We start from the raw sequence: 22,252 nt of genomic DNA, 5'->3' as shown, positions 1-22,252 counted from the left end.
AACATAAAAAGACAGAGAAAATACTGCAGCAAATGTGAAAGCATAGCAAAACAATCTTCTTCAGCCAGTGTCTGAAAGAACAAGTTCAGCTCTCACTGTTTACACCCTGAGTTGACTTTTGTTTCTCTGGGTTCAGCAGCAATAAGTGATGTGTCATAAGCAACTTCATAATTTCATACAGACTGTAAGTTTAAGTTACATAGATTTGAAGATAAACTGTGTTTTAGGAATTAAGGTAGATATCTACTTCTAAAGTATATCATGGAATTCCTGCTATACCAGAAGTCAGTTTTTCTGCTTTTTAGAGTAATTGTATGACCTGCTAATATTCATGGATGATACAAGACTATTTAAATGCCACTTCGAGGCCTTAGGTCTGAATTAAACAATGCACAGTCCTTGTAGGCATCTGCACAGGTAAAAAAAACCTCTAACATCATTACATGCTGAAATTTCAGGAGCTCAAATGTGGTTTTTTTTTTCTGTGTAATGAGATTTGCACTATATCCTATGGATTGGTTTTGAATAACTGGTACTGTGCCATGATGTTTATTATTATAAACCTAGGGCAAATATGCACGTGACTAAACATATCTGTTCTGCTTTCATGTATTTTGAATTTAGGTTTAGATTGGTTATTAGGAAGAATTTCTTCACAGAGAGGGTGGTCAAGCATTGGAATGGGCTGCTCAGGGCAGCAGTGGAGCCCCCATCCCTGGAGGTATTTAAGAGAAATGTGGACGTTACATTAAGAGGCATGGTTTAGTCATCAGACTTTGTAGGTGAGGTTAATGGTTGGACTTGATGATCCTGAAGGTTTTTTCCAACCTAGATGATTCTACAATTCTATGATTCCACAAGGTTCTGATCCTATATTTATTTATGACTCTTTGTAACATATTTAAAAAGAAATGCAGCACATGTATTTCAAGGCATATTCAGGTTCAAATACTCTCACAAGTCATTCTAGGTCTGTATTTAGGAAATGTTTGCCAATGAATTGCTGAGAATTAAGTGGATTATTTTTATAGCTACGGTAAACCACAGCAAAAATGTGTAACATTGCTTCAGATTCCAGCTTGTAACAAAATGCTTCTAAAATTTCGAATACAAATGACAGTATGATAAGATTTATTTGCAGTGTGACAACATCAATCATCTAATATATTCAGAAAACTTAAAACAGGATTAGATTCAAAAAGCATGAAGGATGAAATATGACTTGTTTTCACAAGTATTTAGTTCCTATGGGTTACAGTTGGTGTGTGCTGACAGGGCTGCGGCACTTTGGCCAACCAGGAACATCTCTCCAAACCATGCTGCAAATCTCAATCTATCCACTTCCACAATATTTCTAATACTGGAGTTTTTTTGTTTTTTTTTTTGAAAAAAACACAGCGTATCATCAGGTAACTGTGGTGAAGTCCATAATTCGAAGTTCCATTTCAAATGTAAGCATGGACTTTCTGTTGCAGTCTTTTGCTATTTTATTTTTTCCTTTTTTTTTTTTCAGACCCTATAAGCAAGCAATTTCCATTGACTTCAAAAATCCCACATCCACATAGCAGAAATTAGCATTTTACCTACCATTCTTACCACTCTTTCTGTAAGATGTGCTTAATTTTTGAAGATAGAGCTGCACCATCAGCATAGTAAAAAGCTGTAGAAAATGCCAACTTCTCAGTCCCTCATATCTGCCAAATCTCTCTTGCAATGTGCTCTGCCCTGAACACTTACAGTTCCAATGTTTTCATTTGTCTTGCTCCATTTTATCCCCTCCTGAAAATAACCTGTGATAGGTACTGAATATCCGCAGATGCTCTATAAAACCTTTTTTGCAGTACAGATACTTCCATCTGTTGCACTGATAAGAGTTCAAATTATATTAAAATCACAGAATCATAAAATATCCTGAGTTGGAAGGGACCCACAAGGATCACTGAGTCCAGCTCCTGGGTCCACACAGGACCACCCAAAAATCAGGCCATACGTCTGAGAGCATTGTCTAAATGCTTCTTGAACTCTGGTGGGCTTGGTGCTGTCCTGGGGAGCATGTTCCAGTGACCAATTATTAAATCTGCAGATGTCAAATACAGTAGTGGGTGCATAAAACTGTACTCGGACAATCTGTGGAAAAGACTGTGGCCTGCGAAATAAATAGTTAAGTTTAGCTGCCTTTTATGATGATGGTAGTAATGATGTTGCTTTTCATATCAAGGTGTATAGAGTTACAAACTGTTCATTTAAACTTCCTTAAGATGCTATACCTCCCTGTTGCTGTTGCCAGTAATAGGGAAATAACCTTAGATTACGCCATGCAAAGGCTTCCTTCGTTACAGCTTTTTCCTCTCTTTTCTTTTGTCCACACTGAAATATTCCTAGCAGCTTCAATTTAAAGAGAAACCATTAACCAATTTCAGGTGATCTGATTTAAAAGCTTCCTGTCACTTGCAAACAGCTCAGTATCTTTTCAGCACAGCTTCAAAAGCACAAGTGCTTCCTTCCTAGTTTGGACAACTATGGAATATCAGAGTCTGTGGAGGCAGACAACCTGACAAGGTCCCTGGGATAAGTATGGCTTTAAGAAATCACACTGTCAAGTGGCACAGCATTATGATCCCTCCCTAGAGACACAAACCTCTGCAGAGCACAGTGCTCAAGCCAGTGACACTAGCTCTGTGTGACTGTGGCCCCTGGGTACCTAAGTTTTCCACCCAAGTAGGACGGACAGAAAGACTTGAATGCTCCAATTTCTCTTCCCCTCTGGTTTTACCGGCTGAACTCTGATCTCTTTTGTACCAACAAATGACAGGCAAGTAGATACTTCTGAGTAATTTTCCCCAGACAGACACTGTGTACCAGGTAATCTCAGCTGGCAAAATCCAAAAGGGACTTTGTAAGAGGTTTGTTGCCATTGGTTTATACTCCTGTGGAACAGTTGGCTGACGTGATGAAATACTCTAGAGGCCACCCCTGAAAAAGCAATGCTTCTAAATGTTTCTTTGGAAAGATCCTGAAGAAATGAACAGTCAATGGAGCAGTATACAGTTGGTTTAGCTTCAGTAACTTTCTTTTTCCATTTCTACTTTAAGATGACAGTGCAAAAAGTTCTTCATCCTCAGCTTCCAAACACTCTACAAGAACAAACCTATTTGTGCCACTGAAACTGTAATGACATATTTGATATCCTTAAATCCACAAGAAATCCCAGATATTTGGAAAAGCCAGTTTGGGGTGCTATATGAAAAATACAAGCAGTTGGTAATCTTCCACTCTAATTTCCTGTTAGATTTTCAATTAAATCTTTCACAAAGGAAGAAAAATATAAACCAGGGCAAGGTCTCCATCTTTTTATCTGATTCCATTTTATATACTTCCTGTGTGCAAAAAAATTAGTAATAAAAATTGATCAGTAGCATGTGTCCCATTTGTTTCACATAGAACAGAGCCTATCTCTGTAAAGCTTTCTGTGGCTTGTCAACAAAATCACACAGAACTAGGTAGTAATAATAATGACAGTGCTTATACAAGAAGTTAGCTTGATCATACATATTGCAGATGTCATTCTACTTTCAACTGGCTTACCACACCTAACTTGAAGGGAGAATTATGAAATCCACATGCTAGAAGAAAGACTATTGGGGATGGAACATCATCCTGAATTTTAATGAACAGCTAACCTAATATGTCAGTTCATGAAAACAGCACAATAAATTGCTTTTCATCAAATGATTAAAACAAAACCACCCACTGACATTGCTCACTCTTCTTTTATAAATACCAAAAAAAGCATAGAATATTTCCAGGCTGATCACTATCTAGTAAGAACGTGAACCAGCCAGTCAAAATAAGTCATATTCCTAAAACACTTCTCAAAAAAAGCAGGCACCCAGATTTACAGTTAGTTTTATGCAATGTCTTGTATAACACATTATGTTATTACTAGAAAGATGAGATCTTTGCTAGAGGACATGGAAACAACTCCTTGAGCCCTTTTTAATGAAAAAATGTGCGCTGCCCCTGATGTTTGCTAAAATCAGAGAGGGCTAGCATTTTAAAATTTCCATCTGAAAGATTCAAGTCAGAAAAATACTAAGTAATATGCTTAATGACATTTCAAGCCAGTAACCACATCTTCAAAATTGGGTACTGCTGCTGGCTTTATCTTCTTACGAGGAACATATGTGACCTTTATTAAATTTCTAGGAAATGAATAAAGGATGAATCCAACAATCTTTTGCATGGAAAGGCAGTGATTTAAAAAAACAACTGTGAGAAAAATGTCAAAGGTCTAGCTTGTCCTATTTTGCATGGGCTTTCAGCATTATTCACTAATATTGGCAGAAAAAGTTTGGTTCCTATCAACAGCTCCACATCTCTGTTGCCAAAAATTTGAAGTTGTGCCTTAGGCTGGGTTCTAAAGTGTTTGATTACTTCTCACATGATCCTCCTATGAAATAGCTCAACAAACATTTGTAGGATGTTTCCCCTCCCCTTGTCTTTCTTCCAACCTCTCCTCTCCTAAGAAAGAGGAAGAGAGCCAAAGTATTCAAAGACCATGCTGACATAGGGAACAGTCCTTCTCTGGTGTCCAGTAATCCCACTTTTGATAATTGTTGGCTGAATTTTCATTTAGTAAATCCTGTCACACTGAAGTTTTCAGTATCAAGTTTACCAGTTGGCTCTGGCTGTTCGGCTTTGCCCTGTCACACCTGCATGAACTATGCTGCCAGAATGGCATGTGACAGACCCAATACGTATCAGCATGAAATGACCATACTACCGTATCAGTGCTGAGCACTGTCCTATCTGTAGCTCTGTGTCTTATAAAGGCAGGAGTCAATGGTAATTAGAGGGAAATATCTAGTGCCCTGTGGTTAAGACTTCCACATACATAGAAGTGGGAGAAACTGGGGTGAAATGGCTCTCAGACATTTTTTCTGTCTCAAGAAGGTTGTGCAAGCATTGTGTATGAAGAGAAGCCCTGAGGGGGTAGAAGGAGTCTGACCATGTAGTTAGAAAATGACGACTGATGAGTGTTCATTGTTATGTGCTGTTTCGTTACTGTTGTTCTTCTTTTGCAATGCTTTTATCCTAGTTCAGCCTCTCTAATTTTGAGCTGGCACCTGTTGTTGATCATGCCTCAGGTGACCGAAAGGCCACCTGAGGTCAGCTCCTATTAGCCCTCTGCCCAAACACTTCCTCCCTCCTCTCATACAGCCACCGCCGGTCCCCAGGCAGCAGGCGCGTCACCCGCTCGGCCTTGCCCTGTCCACACCACTGCTAGGCCCTGCTCTGTCCACACCGCCGGCAGTGCTGAAATCGGAGGCTGCAGCCCTGGCCCCCAGGCTGAAGGAAGAAGAGACACCCGCTCAGGGACAGGGACATTTCAACACCTGAGAGGCATGTGGTCTGTCTCTGGATGAGTATCAGGGCTGTCCTGAAAAGGAGAGCTAAAGTTTTTCTGCCTCTTGCCACTTCCTACTTCAAAAGAAACTGGAAATGCAGGGCACGTATCAGGGCTTTATCTTAAAAAAGACGTTAGCGTACTAAAATTTCTACCAAATTTACTCTGCCTACTTAAGTAAGGAGAACATGGCCTAGAAATGAAAAGCAAGAACAAGCATTTTTGCAAGACTCCTACTCTAATCTTAAATGCCCGCTACTCTGTGACCGTCACAAGGCTCTCAGTTTTACTTGTTGACATTATTCACTCGCTTCCCAATGTCAAAGCTGTATGAAAGTGTGTCCTGGGAGAAGCTTAAATGAAGACTCTAAATCCAAAATCACATAATTTCAGAGCACTCACAGCTTTCACTTGACCCGAGACACATCAGGGAACAGTACTTTTAACAGGCAGTCAGGAGGCATATGAATAATTAGGGCAGCAGTGGCAACAGTGATCAGTGAAAAAGGGAAATCCTTCCCATTTCAAGAACTAATGCAGAGCAGGACGTGCTGGGGAGCTGGGAGACTAGCTATGGCACACTACCCTTGAGCACTTAGTGCCTGTATTCATACTGATATTCGTGAACAACAACCAGCATAATAAGGCAGAGAATAATACAAAAGCAACAAACAAACAAAGCCAATAGGGGACTGCAGGACCACGGGAAAGAAACCAGACTAAGTGAAGCCAAAATGCACCTCACTTAAAACATACGACAAAGTGCCAGAATATTGACAACAGGGAGCAACCTTGGAGGGGTGAAACGGCTGCTGCAGATGGGCACTATCCCAGGGAGGTGGAGAACATGGATCCTGAAGCCATGAGAGCTATGGAGCATGACAGTGGGAAGCCCTTCAGAATGCATTCCCCAGCAAGTGTCCATTGAATGAGTGTCACTCACACCTGTATGAAGGAGATCTAAACTACTGCTGTTTCCATGACTGCTGAGGAGGAAGACATTCCCTAAGGTGGGACCACAGCCATTACCTTTCCTGGCCTCTTTAGATAAGCAGTGCTTGTAGGGGCACATCAACATGTCAAATCAACATGTCGAACTACTCCCCTGAATTATGACTTCCCTGGCTAATGCTAATCAATTAGCCAAAATATAATTAAAGTAAAACTTGCAAAAGGAATCCTTTGCTCTCAAAACAGTATGCGAGTTTTTCATTCAGGTTTGCCTAAGAGCTCATCCATAAAGGTAAGCAGCATTTGTGATTACCACAGAAGTATAGCTAGCTCCAGTTGAGTTTATTTGTCTTCGGATCTTCTTCATATGGAGGTCAGGGACTCATTTTTTCTCAAAAGCTATTTCTGTTTCTAAACCTATAAATATAGACAAACTGGATACTTAAACTGAAACATAAAACTGGGAGAAGGTCACCTCCCTCTCTCTTCAAAATGCCCTGTGGGACAGCTATAATTTTTTTACCAAATTCTATTTTGATTACTTTTGAGTGGAAGAAAGCACAGAGGAGGTACAAACTAATATCACATGTATATGCACACAAAGAACATTTGCCTTAATCACAAGTGACACAGTATCTGCAGCACTGCTCCTCCTTTTGTTTTTCATTTCTCACAGAAACAGCTGTGGCTACTGCTTCTTTTCCTGCATTATATCCCCAAAGTAAAAAGCAAGCTGATTTACTATCAGCTACATATTTCAAAAAATTACATTTTCTCATGTTTATAAATTAAATCTCTGCAAAGGCTGTTATAACACTTGTTTGTATGCACACAGCAAATTTAATCTATACAGGTCCCATGCCTGTCAGTCTGGCAGTTCTGTCATATTGCCTTTTTATTAGCATTCTCTCCATCTCTGCTGAAACATTCCTCACAGATCTCTCCTGAAATGGATATTGACACTTTTTCCCTGATCACATCTTCTCACTAGGCTACAAAGCGTACAGTCAGCCTCAGTCAGGAAGGGACTTTTGGGGGCCGGCATAAAGCAGGCTGCCCAGCACTGCAACGGGGCAAATACTGAGCATTTCGGAGGAGATGTTGTGGAGGAGACTCCACAGCTTCTCTGGACATCCCGTTCCAGTGGTCGTGAAGCCACACTCACCTGAATCTTAGCATGCAACAGGAATTCAATCAGAAGATCCACAGCCATCTCTCCTGCGCATTAGGGCCCACACTCCCAGCTTCAGTCAAAATTTCAATTATCCCAGATTTCCCCTTTCAACAGGCTCTTTTGTATCATCGCTTTGTACTACCTCTCCTTGCTGCTGTCTTTCCCTGAAGATCTTGTCAATAATTCATCTATATTTTCACCTCACTGCAAGAAATTATTTAGCTCTGCTTGCCTTTCAATTTTCACCCTTCCTTTTCTGCTGTTATTAGCTTTAGCACAGCTATAATTCACCATACAGTGGAATAGTATTTTTCAGTTATTTGTTTCATTTGTGTTTCCATTCCAAGTTCATACATTGCATATGAAAAGCTGGGCTACTCCTCTCTCATTTTTTCATTTATTAAGAGGTATTTTTTCCACATAATGCTACCTCACATTCCCAATTACAAAATCCTGTATTTCATCTAAATCCACTTTTTTCCCTTAAAAAATCAGTCTAGGCAAAGACCCAAATTGAAAAAAAAAAAAATCCAATCAAATATTTTAATGTATCTGCAAAAATAATTTTGCCAATTGCAAGAATAAGGAAAATTAATGAGGTTTGTTGATTTTTAAACCATTTTCCTTGAACTTCTCATGCCAAAAAATCTTAATATATGTGGAATTTGGTGAAAGCTTCGGAAATTTGGCAGAGTCTATCTATCCATCAAAAGTGCCTTTAAAACAGACCAAAGTTTGGCCAACTATCTGCCACCTACCAGTTGCACTGGTTCAGCAGAACCTGTTAGACTTCTTCAACTCCACACAAATCTTGCCTATATTCCAGCTGTATTGAGTGTGCTCCTGGGTATTAAGCTTGGAGCACTTAAGGTCAAGCAGCACATAGCAGAGACTGGGTAGGTTCATGTCCTCAAGGAGAATAAGGAAACACTACCTCTATCATTAGCTCAAAGCAAAAAAGAAAGTATTTCTCTTTCCACGGGTTGACGAAGCAGTACCCTATGAGATTTCTTTCTGTATGGAACAATGAGGTGATTTATTCTCCTATCTCAGCTCCTGTGGAAAGTATACGGGAGGCCAGATCCATAAAATTTACTGCTTTAGCTCTCTTAGTTCTGTACACTCCCCATTCTTTGTTGGTGATTAAGATCCCACATCCTCCTACTTGGAAGACAAATAATTGGCATTTCCTCTCAATTCCCTTTTCACATGAAATTAAGGGATGAAATAATTATATACAGCAAATTGTGACAGCCAACAATTGAATTCTGGGCTGTCAATACAGAAGCAAGATATTACAGTATCATCACAAGTACTACCCTATCACTTCATGGCTACTGTAGAGGTTAACCTACTGCTACTTTTGTTTAGATTTACTAGTTTTGCCACTGCCAGAACTGGCAATCAATTCAGAGGGGTGAGTAACTTAGCTGGACAATGGCCATGCAAACAGATGCTTTGGTATTTGGTGCAACTCGTAAGTGGAAGCCTCCTTAAATGGATCTCATGCTAGGGGAACCTTCTGTTAAACCAACAGCCAATCTCTTTCAGAAATAAACCTTTGAGACACTTAGTTTAAGTGGTAGATGCCCAGGATGCTTAGACTGCAGAAGATGGTGAAGTTCAGCCCCTGTGATAACGTGCAGGATGGGACCAAAATGGTTTAGGATTATTGATCTGTAAGGGTGGAAACTCACTGTTCAGAAATAGATTTTTGCCTTAAACCACTTTTGGATGTACTGAAGTGAAAGACAGTTAGTCAGAGGTTGATAATATCAGAACTGTGAGATGCCCACCTTTAGTTGTCTGCCCCTCTCTTCCTCCCACAAAGTAGTTCAAATTCATTAAGAGCTAGCAGCAGCCTAGAGTAAACAAACTCCAATCCTTCCATTGTCAGTGGAGTTTCCCTAGTCATTCAGAGCTCCCTGTAAGCTTCATCACACGTGTGCTAGTCAAAATACATGAAGTGATTGAGCCTCTGCAATTTAATGAACATTACTTGTACATGCTGAAAGGCTAAAGCAAACTGAAGCAAGTGTCTGCAGACTTTGTTCTTTGTTCATTCAGCTTTGGTAAATGTACTCTCTCTCTCCCACTGGAGACAGAAAAGGTAAGGAGCCTGCTGAGCAAGTGCACAACATTCTTGGCTTGTCATATGGGTAGACTTTCAAAGAAAGGCAAATAACTGCAGGTCTTTCATTGTCCTCAGTACTGCATTATGTCAGAAAGAAAAATAAAGAAAAAAAAAAAACAATAATCTATAAAGTACATGTCAAAGCTACTATGATTACCAAAAAATGCATATAACCATCAAATAAGGCTTCCATCTCTGACTCAATAGGTGGGAGCTTGTCTAGCTGTCCCTGAGCACACAGTACAGCAGTACCTTTAGGTGTACTCAGTGCGCTATGCAATTATCGGCTCTCTTTTAACTGACTCTTAACGCATTTATCTCCCCATGTGGCCCAGCATGAAGTGGTTACTTATGTGCCAAGGCTCTGCCCAACTTCAGCTGAGCAGAACCTACCTGAGGTCTGCAATTTTCATCAGCTGCTGTGTCAGGAGCAGGGAGCAGGGCTGGTTAAGGTCCGTCATGAAGCAGATGTTCCCTCCAGCACGCTGCCGGCTGCACAAAGCGCAGTTTGTTAGGTGTGAGTGTGGAGCTGTGGAGAGCTGCCAGATTAGCTCATGTCTTAATTGCTTAGAAGAGAGAAATAGAGGGCACCCAGATGACCAGCCTAAATACAAACTTAGTGTTTCCGCTGTTGGAAACATCTGTCGTAAACTAAGTCCATAACATCAGTAAGAAAACCTTTCATTTGTATCTGTTTTTCTTTCCTTTCCATTCTTATTCTTCGTACTAGTTATTTACTCGGATGAAATTAAAGTTATCCAGTTGAATTAGAAACAAGCTCTGGATAGTGACAGTGATTTCGTTTCTCTAGGACTGGTGAATTTATTACAAAACATGCTTTGAAGCACTTCCAGTTATTACAGCACTTTCCGATACTCCAATACCTGTAGAAAGCAATGGTCTCACTACACCAGTAACTCTGCCTCCAGACTTTGACCTAATGTACCTGTTTAAAATAAATGGGAAGTGGGTGGAAAAGATGTGAGAGTGGAGAAAGGCAGAAAGGTAAACTGGAAGGGTTTCCGCAAAGTAAATTTTTTATTTTAGAAAATCCAGTCTTCCACACCCCCAGCCTAAGTTTTGAGGACCTTGAACTTCTCTGCCGGTTCTTGCAGGTGGTGTTTACAGGATTGGCTAACATTTCCTTTTAAAAATAGCTTGACTATTTCTCCCAGTATCCAATGACATGAAGTCAACAAGTTAACTCAATGAAATTATTGCACGTTTTTTTCCAGACAGTGCGTGCGGGGCACAAATAACTAAAAAGCTTCTCTTGAAATCAGGCATCCTTTTTCAAAACCCCTATCTTTCACAAGAGGAAGCACAGGAGTATTTCCATGTGAGCAAGGCTGAAAATACCCTCTCTGACAAAGGAGAGCAGGAGACCATGGGAGAACGTGACTACTGTTCCTTATGTGATCTCATGGCAGCTGGGAGCCCAATTGCTGCTGTTATAATAAATGACCTTCCATGATAATGGAAGCAGAGGTAAAATACCAATTAAACTGAAATGCAATCAGGCTAGATATGCTCGGTCCTTACTGTATTCAATAGTAGAGGGGAGAAATGGAAAATACATCAATATTTCAATCTTTTCCTCTGTACCTCTTGGGAGCACATATGTTACAGAGAGACACAAAAAAGCTTTCTTTCTGAATATACTTGGACAGACAAATTCTAGAGCCAGGAGTTTTCTGATGTAACATCTAAATACCTGGCAAAATCCTCTTGCATCTTCAGCAAAGCCCTGGCTAATGCTTCTATGAAGAATTCCTTCTGTGGTACCCAGGCAGTCTTATTCTCAGGGAAGATGAGACTTAAAAACACCCTGGGAGTTGTAGCAAGGCTTGTAACTTTTATTTCTCTGTGTCTAGCAGGGATGGATTTTAGCAAGTGCAATCACAAGTGACTTTGTGAGTATTGCTGATTATGCCAAGTATGTGATATAATTTGATATCTAATTTCAGAGGTGTCTACCCATGGGTTCAGAAAATGCAAATTTAAAAATACACGTATCTTTAAATCCATTCCAGCTCAAGTGGTGATCAGACACATAGTGGGTGGGTTCCTCCACTAACTGAAGAACTGACAACGTTGCTGTAGTAATTCTTAAACAGGTTCTGTTGTCTAACAGCATCTCTACAGATACCTTCAGCAGTGGAGCACCACCTGTCAGGAGACATTTTATGCATAAGCTGAATGATCCTCCAGCCCTGTGCCTACATCAAATTTAGCTCAAAGTATAAAACTATCTATCTTTACTGACCCCCTTTCTCACATTCATTTTGACCTCGTGCTATCATCCCTTATTAATAAAAGTCACCATTTCAACAGTAATAATAAAATTTTCCTACTAACCCTCTCCCTCACACTTCTCTACTTGAACTGGACAGTTAACCTTTTAGCTCATTTTCATTTATCTTACACAAGCACAAGACCTTGACTTGCTAAGTTCAGTAAAAACACTGACAGATTTCCAGAAGCTTAAGTAAAGGTAACACTGAAACACTGAAGGACAGCAGATAATTTTGCCTAGCAAGTTCTCTGTGTGGCTGATTTTAAATCATGCATTTCCTCCTGGATTTCAGAAGTGGTAACAAATGCAATGAAGTCAGACTACCTACCGTTCTTTCACACGAGTACTCTACATTGTGCAGAGGCCTGACCTGGAGAGCAGTCTCCTGCCACAGTCCCCCCACTCCCAGACCATATGTGTTCTGCTTTCTGAGTCATTTAACACCGTTTCCACAAAATCAGAGGCAACACAATCTCTTTTCTATCTTGTCCTCTCGCTGATGTGCAGGGAAGTAAGTGCACAGGATGTAAAGCATTAATTTAGCACAGCTAAAATTTATCTCTGAGCTGCTTTAATATGAAATGCAAAATTGGCTTTGGGTGGGCATCCTGCCAAGATTCTTACCGAGGGGAAAAGAGTTGAGTGTGACACTATTGCAGTTGCAGGGATTGGAAAATTGAGCTGGCTTGCTTTGATAGTGTAGTATAGCCTATTAGCTAGTTTTAATCAGTGGATTCTTCAAGACACTGCTCTGCCTGCAAGAACAATGGATTAAAACTTATCCTTTGCTGAAATCTTCAAAGCTAGAGGATAAAGTACAACATAAGGTACAAGGCTGAAAGAAAAAAGAATCTCATTTGCAAAGCCCTGGATGCATGGATAATAAGGGGGCTGATGTTACTATGGACAAGTTGTCAGTCTCTGTAACTAGGTGTATTTTGCCTTACCAAAACTTGAAAACTGCGGTGTCCACAAACCCCAAAGTGGCGTATTTCTATGATAATGTACCTTAATTGCCTGCATTCTGTCTGGCTCTACTGACAACTCTGACAGAGCAATAAAGCAGAAAACAAACAGTGGCTTTCGTTTCAGCTTTGGTTTCTGAAACTGTGCACGTAAACAGCTTACATTGTGTGCGCAGGTCTTCAGAAAAGTGTAGCAGAAGAAACCTTAATGACTTCATTGGGGTTAAACCCATTGGGGTTAAACCTTGGGGTTTAAAAACAGTTTTATTACCCTTCTGTCTGCATAACTTGCACACATATTCTATCCTCATTCATCTGTTTATTTAGAAGCACTGTTTGTCTACCTAGAACAATACCCACAGGGGATACATCCTTTTTAAAGCATGATGAGAAAGACTGATAAAAAGTAGTAGATGCTCTGCTCATCACCATGTTTCCACTGACTCCAGCTTCTCTGCTGGTGAAATCCTAGCCTGTTTTGCTAGGCCGCTGGGCTTTCTTTGTCCAGCCTTGCAGGGCAGTTGGGCAAAAGCATGAATGCTCCCAAAACAGCTTCCCAGGTGTCATAACACTAAGAGAACCATCTTGGACTACAGTGGGCATACCAACTGGGGGTAAATACAATAAAAGTCTTGTAGGGGTGAGGTGTAATATTAAAATAAAACACTGCAGAAGCAAGCGTGAAGCCAACAGTACACAGCGATCCTGGCAGTACTCTCTTTTTGACTTATGTGGAAATGAGGATAACCACTGTGACCGTGGAACACTTCTGGGAAGAAAGTGCCAGAGAGGCACAAAGGGTGTTGAGTCTCAAGGTGGAGGTCAGGAACAAATTAGTCTGGCTGGTTTTGACAAATAAATTCTTTTGGTCTTTAGGAAAATGAACAGACCTTGTAAGCTGGTAGTGCGAGCAAACATCTGAAATATTCTGAAATAGCCAGTGCTGGTTTATGTCTTGAAGAAAAAGCTGGAAGGTATGTTTGCAAAGAAAATTTAAGATAATGCCACTTGTTGGTTTTAATCACTACTCCCTCTGATCATGTTCCTGCTGTTAATCTATTTGTTTTGAGCAAGCGAGAACAAGAGACTTGTTCGCACTAGTCGCAGGTCTCAAAGGACAATTTTTAACCGGAGCTAAAACTTGCTTATATTCTGCTGGAATGCAAGAAGCGCTCTAGCCTAGGAGCTACAGTCTAAGAGCTGTAGGAGTATTGTGGGATGGTCCTCCAAAGCACTGTCATTTTGAAGTGGTGATCCTAAAGAGAGATTTTCAAAACCAGCTTACTAGAAGTGTAAAAGCATAGTTCTCTGCTCCAGGTGTTTAGAAACTTCAGTGATGTTGGACAGCACATATAATTTCTAATCTCTCTGTTTGAACCTCTTTGCCCCAAAGAGTCAAAAACATGGCTGTGGTAAGTGCAAAGTGAAAGCAGGTGTCATGACACCTCAACAGTGAATCTTGGACAAATTTGTTCTTAACAATTGCCTGAACCTAGATTAGGGTTCCTGCTACTCCCATAAAATTTAGGTTAATTAGGCTTGAGACAGCAAAGCAGCTGCATATGAAGAAACGGCACATTTATGAGGTTGGTGCACCAAGCAACTTACCTCCTCTTAGATCTCCTATTTCCAAAACCTTTTTACAGTCTTCACAGTCTCCAGTACCAATTCTCACAGACCCTGTAAAAGCAGGCAAATGCTGCTACTAGCACTGAATTAAATAGCAAAGGAGGACTCCTGAATTCTCTTAGTGCGACTGAAAGTCACCAGTGCCTAGGAGCGGTCCTGGCTCTCCTGTAACCCTGTGTGCAATGACAGGGAGGTCTGCACTGTGAAACCATTCATTAGTGGCTTTTGAAACAGGGAGAAAGGTTCCCAGAGAGAGCAAAGGGAAAATAATGTGTTCTTCAGCAAGAGAGAGGTTAATTTGAAACCATTTTGACAAAGCTTACCTGCTCCTCTTGTAATTTAGAGGAAAGACAGCTCTTTTGATGGGGCTCTGAATCTGAAATAATCTCTTTTTCTTTCAGGTTAAATGATCCAAAAAGAGCCTTTTCCCTCAGATCATCCTACATTTACTGTAAACAGTGAATTTCCTGAAATTGGTTAGTCTGCCTTGACAGTGTACAGTGGAGATCTTAGCCCTCACTGAGCACCGGAGTCCAATCCCCAGGAAAACATCTCTCTAAAACTGCTGCTAGTGGGTAGCATACAAATCCCAATGGGTTTCTCTCTTGTGGGTTGACCTAACTGATTCAGCTTTCTTTAGGTCACCATGCACTCTACCAAAGGGCAGTAAATTGTGTCACAGAAAATAGCTACTCAGTGCTTCCCACTCTCAGATGCTTTGGACCTTCTTCATGCTTCCCTCCCCTTACCCTTTCCCTCCTCCACTGCTTTCCCCTGCAGCGCTTGCTCAGGAACGGAGCAGCTGCTTACACGTTGCCCTGCTGGCATACCCAGCCTGCCCTTTGCAGCTTCCAGCCACCCGTGAGTCTTGGACCTCACCTCAGCTGAATTAGCTTTAAAAGCACTGCAAATTACCTCCTGCCTTGCCGTTAGGTAAGACCAAAGTGCTTCAAACTTAACAAAAGGACGGTATTTTTGTAAACGCAGAAGCAGAAGAAATCATTTCAGTGGAACTTCTCCTTTGTGCTTTTACCAACTCATATAAACTTCCTTATCTATAAGGCAACTCCCTTACCCCTTGTGTTCTCTTTTTGGAAGAGACTTTATGCTTGGAAGAGACTTTATGTTTCAATCTAATTTTAGTGCACAATATTGGGGGAAAATCTTCGGTGATGTTAAAGTGGAGGAGAACTGCCATCACTTCAAATTCATGCTGCCAGTGTCACTTACTTGTCAACACCACACTACAGTGCCAAAATCTCATTCTATAATAGGAACTGAGCTGCAGTAATTCTGTGACTCAATTAACAACTCAATTGTATTCTCAGTTAAACAAATACATTCAAAATCTGGGTGAAGAATTTTTTTTCTTACATGGCTTACTTCACACAAAAGACAGGGCCACTCAAACACATATTCAGCTATTACAAATTCTTCATTGCAGACAGCAACAAATCTGCTGATGTTCATCAAATGGCTTTAAGGAAAATAAGGCATTTCTTTTTTATTACAGATCTTTCATGATGTCTCTCCCTCAGGAGGCTATCTTGACTCGTTTTAATAAAGATGCCTTTGAGGAAGCAGATGCTTGTCACAGTGGTATCTAGTGGATTAAGCCTTTTCTCCCTGAAAGTTGGGGGCTTTGTAACTGAAAAGCCTTGAATTATAGGCATTGTAAAATTAAAAGGCAATTTCACTCTGAAGCTCTGTTGTATGCTTATCTTGTAACCCAAGCAGTACAGGACAAAGAGGAATAGTTCTAACCTTTTTCAGTCGTGGCATTTATTTGGGGATCAAATTCTGAGTGCCGGTTTGGGCTAGCATGACTGTGTTCCCTGTCTGCTCTTACACCTTTGGAGAAAGATCCACAGTGCTAATGAAACTACTGTCAATGATGTATAAAGCATAACGTTTTCTGCTAAACCCCAGATGGCTGTGGCGGGACGAACTGGCACTGTCTTCAGGCTTCATGCTTTTGTAACAAGACTCGCAATGCACACATTCAGTCTAGACTGCGTCCCAACCCTGGCAAGGACCATCCTTGCTGCCTGCGGTGGGAAAGCACTTGCCCTTGCAGTGATCCTAAGGGCAGGTGCTAACTGATGGACAGAAAGTGTCCCAGTGGAGTTAATGAAGCAACATTAAATATCAAGCCATGTTGTCAGAAGCATCTCTGGGAAAGAAAGAAATGCTATAAGGAAAGTGAAGAAAGAAAATATTAAAGGCCTTTTGAAAAAGCCATTATATTTTTTTTTAAAACTTTATAATAGCCACAAGGACTCACAGAATCATAGAATCACAGAATGGTTTGGGCTGGGAGGGACACTTAAGGATCACCCACTTCCAACCCCCTGCCATGGGCAAGGGCACCCCCCACTAGACCAGGTTGCCCAAAGCCCCATCCAGCCTGGCCTTGAACACTTCCAGGGATGGGACATCCACAGCTTCTCTGGGCAACCTGTGCCAGTGCCTCACCACCCTCTGAATGAAGAATTTCCTCCTAACCTCTAATCTAAATCTACCTTATTTTAGTTTAAAACCTTTACCCCTTGTCCTGTCACTGCAGGCCCTAGTAAAAAGTCACTCTCCATCTTTCTCATAAGCCCCCTTTTAGGTATTGAAAGGCTGCAATAAGGTCTCCCTAGACTTTCTGAGGCAGGGCTCAAACTGGTATCAAAATGGTAATAATTGGAAATGTAAGCTTCTTTTCCAAGGTCACATTTCATGAATGGAAAGTAAATGTATACAAAACACTATTTTATGCATGTGGTAGGACCTCATCTTGTAGCCCCTGAACTCAGTGCAAATCAAAAAGTACCTTTTCTTTGCAGAAGAACTTTTCTTGAGTCCTTTTGTTTCCCCAGGTATCCTACCAGAAGACATGGAAGGCTGCATCAAGTTTTGATACCTCCCCCTCTGATCTTGTCCAGCCTCACAAACTCAAGCAGATGAAATGATATCAGGAACGGAAAGCAGGAAATGGCACAGTTCTACATAAAGTGGTACTGCTAAGCTTGGCTTTGTTGAATATCATTGTATTAAGAACATGTTTGTCTTATGGCTGTCTAGCTAAACGTTCCTGAAGTTTCAGTTAAATATCAGTCTTTGTTTTCCGTCCTAAATTCTCATGTTAGATATCTGAAAGCTGTTCGTAAGGGTGCCGTAATCTTCCAGGCAAGTTTACATTTCAAAGCAATGTTTATCTATTTGGAGCATATCAGTTGAGGTAGTTCTATGATGAAAGAGTTGTGTAAGTGGTATTTATTTATTTATTTCATCTGAAATACTGGTTCAGATTAGGATTACAGTTCTGCTCCGGAGATTTGAAGAACTAAAGTGGCTTAAAGCATGCATGAACTTAGCAGGCTTTGTACTGCATTACTGTATGCCGTGTAAAGCAAGCCAAGGTGCCACAGCTGTTCTGGGTGGACGTGCAGGAGCTTTGATTCAGAAAGCCTTTGCCAAGCCCTTGCCAAGCAGCTTTTGAACTTTCTGATTCCAAACTAGGAGCTCTCCCTGCCCGTTGTTTGCCCAGAGCAAGTGAATAAATTACAAAACAAGCATACTGTGGAACTGCACAAAATATTCTATCAGTCAAAGAGGGCATTTCAATAATTTGTCTTTAACCAGAAGTATTCTTTTTTCCTGCTCCTAGAGAATCTGATATTAACAATATTACATCTTTGCTATTTATTTCTTTGACAGCATTATGTTACATCCCAGAAGATTATAATTTCCCTTCAGGACAAGGTAGTTTGAAATAAACAGATTTTCAAGGAGGAAAGAGGAATCCAGTTACTGCAAGAACACTTGTTCCATTTTGAATCTGTATGCAGAGTCTAAGTCTCAGTGCTTCATGCCATTAAAAGTATATTTTGGCCTGAGCATTTTTTGATTTGGTAGCAAGTCAGTCAGCTCTTCAGACTACCTGGATATATGAATTCAGCATGCTTACTGAGCTCACCGGCTCATCAGGAGCTCACTGGCTCACCAGCAAGGCAGTAGGTCACAGTTTGTTGCTAACTGGAAGGCAGCAAAACATATAGAAACATACGTAAGGTTGTACCTGGGGAGGTAGATGTGGCACAGAGGGATAGTACAGCTGTGGAAGATGCTGTGAGAAAAGGATCATTGGGCTTACATAGGAAGAGGCTTCAAGACTTCAAAGCAAAATTTGTTTGCAAGGCATGGCTTTGGCAGAGAGTCATCATCTCCCCCTTTCCGCTGCAGCAGCGATAGCTCTGTATCTCTGCCGGCAGCAGCAATGACAGCAGTGACCATAAAGACAATTGGGGAAACAGAACTGCATGCATATTGCAAGCATCCTTTGGACAAGCCTACTTGGTTGTGCACGTGCATTTTATTTTCTGGATCTTGCTGTGGATCTTGCAGTGGAATGCCACCAAGTCAGTGGGAAGAAGGACAGCGGGTTTCAGCTCATAAAGCCCCCCAGTCTACTGTAGATGCCTTTGGACGTCTCTGTGGGAGTATTCCTGGAACTGTTACTCCCTGGCACTCCGGCCATGTTACATACTTTGCCCACATGAAGTAAACAACCAAGCTTGCCTATTAGAACAGTGAAAACAAAAAAAAAAGGGAGAAAATCTTCAAGTGGTGACTGCATGGGAGAAAAAAGTCATGATGAACACTTCAGAAGATGGCCACCTAAGCAGAATATACTCCTCCTTTATTACTTGAAATGTTTCAAATGATAACATAATTCCAAAATGAAAAGAATCCTTCACCACTATATTTTTTGGCAAATACAGCCATGTTGAACACGGGAAAAGCTGAGGACATAAGCTATACACTGTAAGCTTAATGCAGGGTCCGGACAACAACAGCTACACAGTCTACATTTCAAACCTTTGAAAGAACCAGTGCATGAAATTGCAGGGGGGTTAATTAATTTGTCACACTGTTGTTTGTACAATCTGATTAGGTAACAGCATCTGATATGGTATCACATAGCAGAGGATTTATCAAACTGAATAATTACATGGATCAGAAGCAGACCTCTGAAATGCTTATGGGGCTAGCTCAAAGAGAAATGCAATCAGCAATGTCAAATGGGGATGTACCGGGCTCAAAGGAATTTACTTATGGGACTCCTTAAGACCAAGCTGATAAGCTTTAGTATTTTCATTAATTTTCATTCACCACATCACAAAGAGTATGAATATGCATTTACATATGTTAAGGATGCAAATCTATTAAGCACCATCAGTACAGATGACTTTGAAACTTGTGTAATAAAAATGGGATGAAAACAAAGTATGAACTGCCAAACCAAATACTGGGGACTAATAACAAAAATTTCTGCCACAAGCCAGAAGCTCGTCAGACTGGGTGTATGTGTTGCCAAATGACTGACTGGCAATGTGATGCAGGCATGGAAAATGGCAAATGCAATTGGAGGATGGGTCTGGTGAGGCATTTCTGGTAGAAACTGAGAAATATTGTTGCCATTGCAAGGCTTCACAGCAGGAATAACTGCACCAGATCAAGGACACTTTCCGAGCATCCCCAGTGCAGTGGAAGGTTACTGAGCTGATCCAGGGGTACAGAGAAACCTGATCAAGTGAGAGGAAACCAGAAGAGCTTGTTTTCCACAGCAAAGTGAAGGCTGAGAGGCTGCTCTGTTTCAACATAACCACGATGGAAAAAACAGGGAAGAAGAGCCATTTCATTTAGAAGATGGTGCTGGCATTAGAACAAATGGGTATAAACAGGACATGGATACATTTTGGCTGTAGTTTAGAAGAAGGCTCTCTTACCAATGAAACAGAAAACTGCTTTTCCTCCACAGGTACTAAAGGCAAAATGGTATGTGGCACAATCCCTCTCAGCAATACATAATTTGTGCACCTGAAGGTAGGGAACCATGATGAAAGACCAGCAGGGTGCCTCCATCTTATTTGTGACTTATTTCCACTGGTACGAATGTCCCGTGGAACTCTCACCCCTTTCACAACTTATCCCCACGTAACACATAAAATGAGGACCAAAAAAAAGCACCCACAAAAGTCAGCTTTCAACCGAGGGGACCGTCCTCCATTTGCAGAGGATGGCTTCAGGGACAACTTCAGCAGCAGGCCCCAGTTCAGGTGATCCAGTTCCTATACCAGACATGTTTTCCCCTCTTTCTCCAGCTGTTTTCTAACACAAAAAAAACAAGGCGAGCCTCTCAGGCAGCATGTTTCGGTGCTGCTGAGAGTCATGTATGTTACGTGGGGAGGTTGTTCGTGGTTGTGTTGTTTTTTTTTTTGAAAACCCTGCTTTTTTTCTGCCCGCTACACCACAGTACAGCTACAGCTTCCTCTTTCTTTGCCTTCCTGTTTCTTCTTTCTCTTTTTCAAGCAACAGGGCAAATTGATAGTCTTTTGAAAGAAGCTTGTGCGAGAGGGATGGTGAAGGCCACATCACCCCTCTTTCCTGTGCCCTCACCTACCACTGTGTCTGGCTCTCCTTTCTCTGTACATTGCACTCATGTTGCACCAGCCTGCCAGCAGCATTCACTACTGTGTACTTACAGGTATCGCTTTCTTTCTTTAATCCTGCTGGCTTCAGTTCTTATTAGCTTTGCCCCAAGCTATCTCCTTTAGCATCAGTAAAGCCAATATTTTATCAGCGTCGCAGTTTTTACTTGAGTGCATGTACAAACAGAACAGATGAATATATATTAAATGATATAATGGAGATAACTGTATGTGCACTGCAAGCCAAGACAATGAGGAATCTGATTAAGGAGTTTATGTGGTATTTTTTAGAAGTGAAATATCATATGAAGGTTCTGCATTCAATATGGTGCTCAGGCTTGGAAGGGTGCAGGCTCTGAAGCATATTTCCATAGAAAAGAGTCTTCTATGTCAAAAAGGATTTGTGTCCTACCCATTTAAATCTTAGAAAGACTTTAAGTGCATACAAAACAGGGTAAGGCATGAGACACCTGCTGTTACTCCGTGCCTTTTATCTAAATCTGCAGAAGGGGAAATAATTTATAAAACTAGGAAGCCTAAATCTTTTCCAATTTGTGGCATGCCTACCTTTCTTTAGACATAATGGCCAGCAAGCTGTCTGGCATCCATTGTGGAAGGGCCATCATCAAGAGGTTTAGATACAAATGACAGACATCAAAAAGAAAACAGAGCACAAGTACAGAGAGGTGAGTGAGAAAAGCTTGAGACAGCATATTGTAATTTATAGTCTTCCTTGTCAGTGTGTTTTCCTTACAAAGGCTTGGGGTCGGATCAGAAAGCATGCAGGTGGAAATCAGGCAAGTACCACTGGGCTGCGGTCTCTTGTGAAATGCACTGTGTTATGGTCCTAGGCAAGGAACTAAAAAGGCCCTGGTTAGTTTGGTACCTCTGTCCACTGGAAATAAATATTTTTCCTAAAACCTTCCCTCCTTTTTCTGTTTTTCATGATTTGGTTTTGCTTGGCTTTCTTTTGTTTACATTATACTTTTTGATCTTTGAGGGCTACGGAGCCTGACCACCTGAACGCACGGTCCTCCCCAGTATTTCTAGCTACTCTAAAGTATTACTTTAAGAAAACGTATATGCTGGGACAAACTTAGCGAAAGGACTGATTTTAAGAGTGGCTGTGTTTGTTTTCTGGACCAGCTGCACAGGCTTCAGAGGTGAATCCCAAGTGTCCTCTGAGACTCCAGAAATCCCTTTGAATAAAGTTCTGC

At 41.0% G+C, this 22,252-nt stretch overlaps 1 protein-coding gene and 1 long non-coding RNA gene across 2 annotated transcripts in view; one reads left to right on the top strand and one right to left on the bottom strand.

The window, feature by feature from the left end:
- Positions 1-22,252, bottom strand: part of ANKH (ANKH inorganic pyrophosphate transport regulator) — a 109,556-nt gene that overhangs the window by 49,893 nt on the left and 37,411 nt on the right. The window lies entirely within an intron of this gene.
- LOC310895198 overlaps positions 2-22,252 on the top strand; it is a 58,917-nt gene continuing 36,666 nt past the window's right edge. The window contains exon 1 of the long non-coding RNA XR_014580530.1: positions 2-21,721. This is a non-coding gene — a long non-coding RNA (uncharacterized lncRNA). The remainder of the gene's footprint in view (positions 21,722-22,252) is intronic.

Source organism: Anser anser (genome assembly GCF_964211835.1).
Source record: "Anser anser genome assembly, chromosome: 2".
NCBI lineage: Eukaryota > Metazoa > Chordata > Aves > Anseriformes > Anatidae > Anser > Anser anser.
The sequence above is the reverse complement of the archived record's forward strand: the minus strand, read 5'-3'. Positions and strand labels throughout refer to the sequence as shown.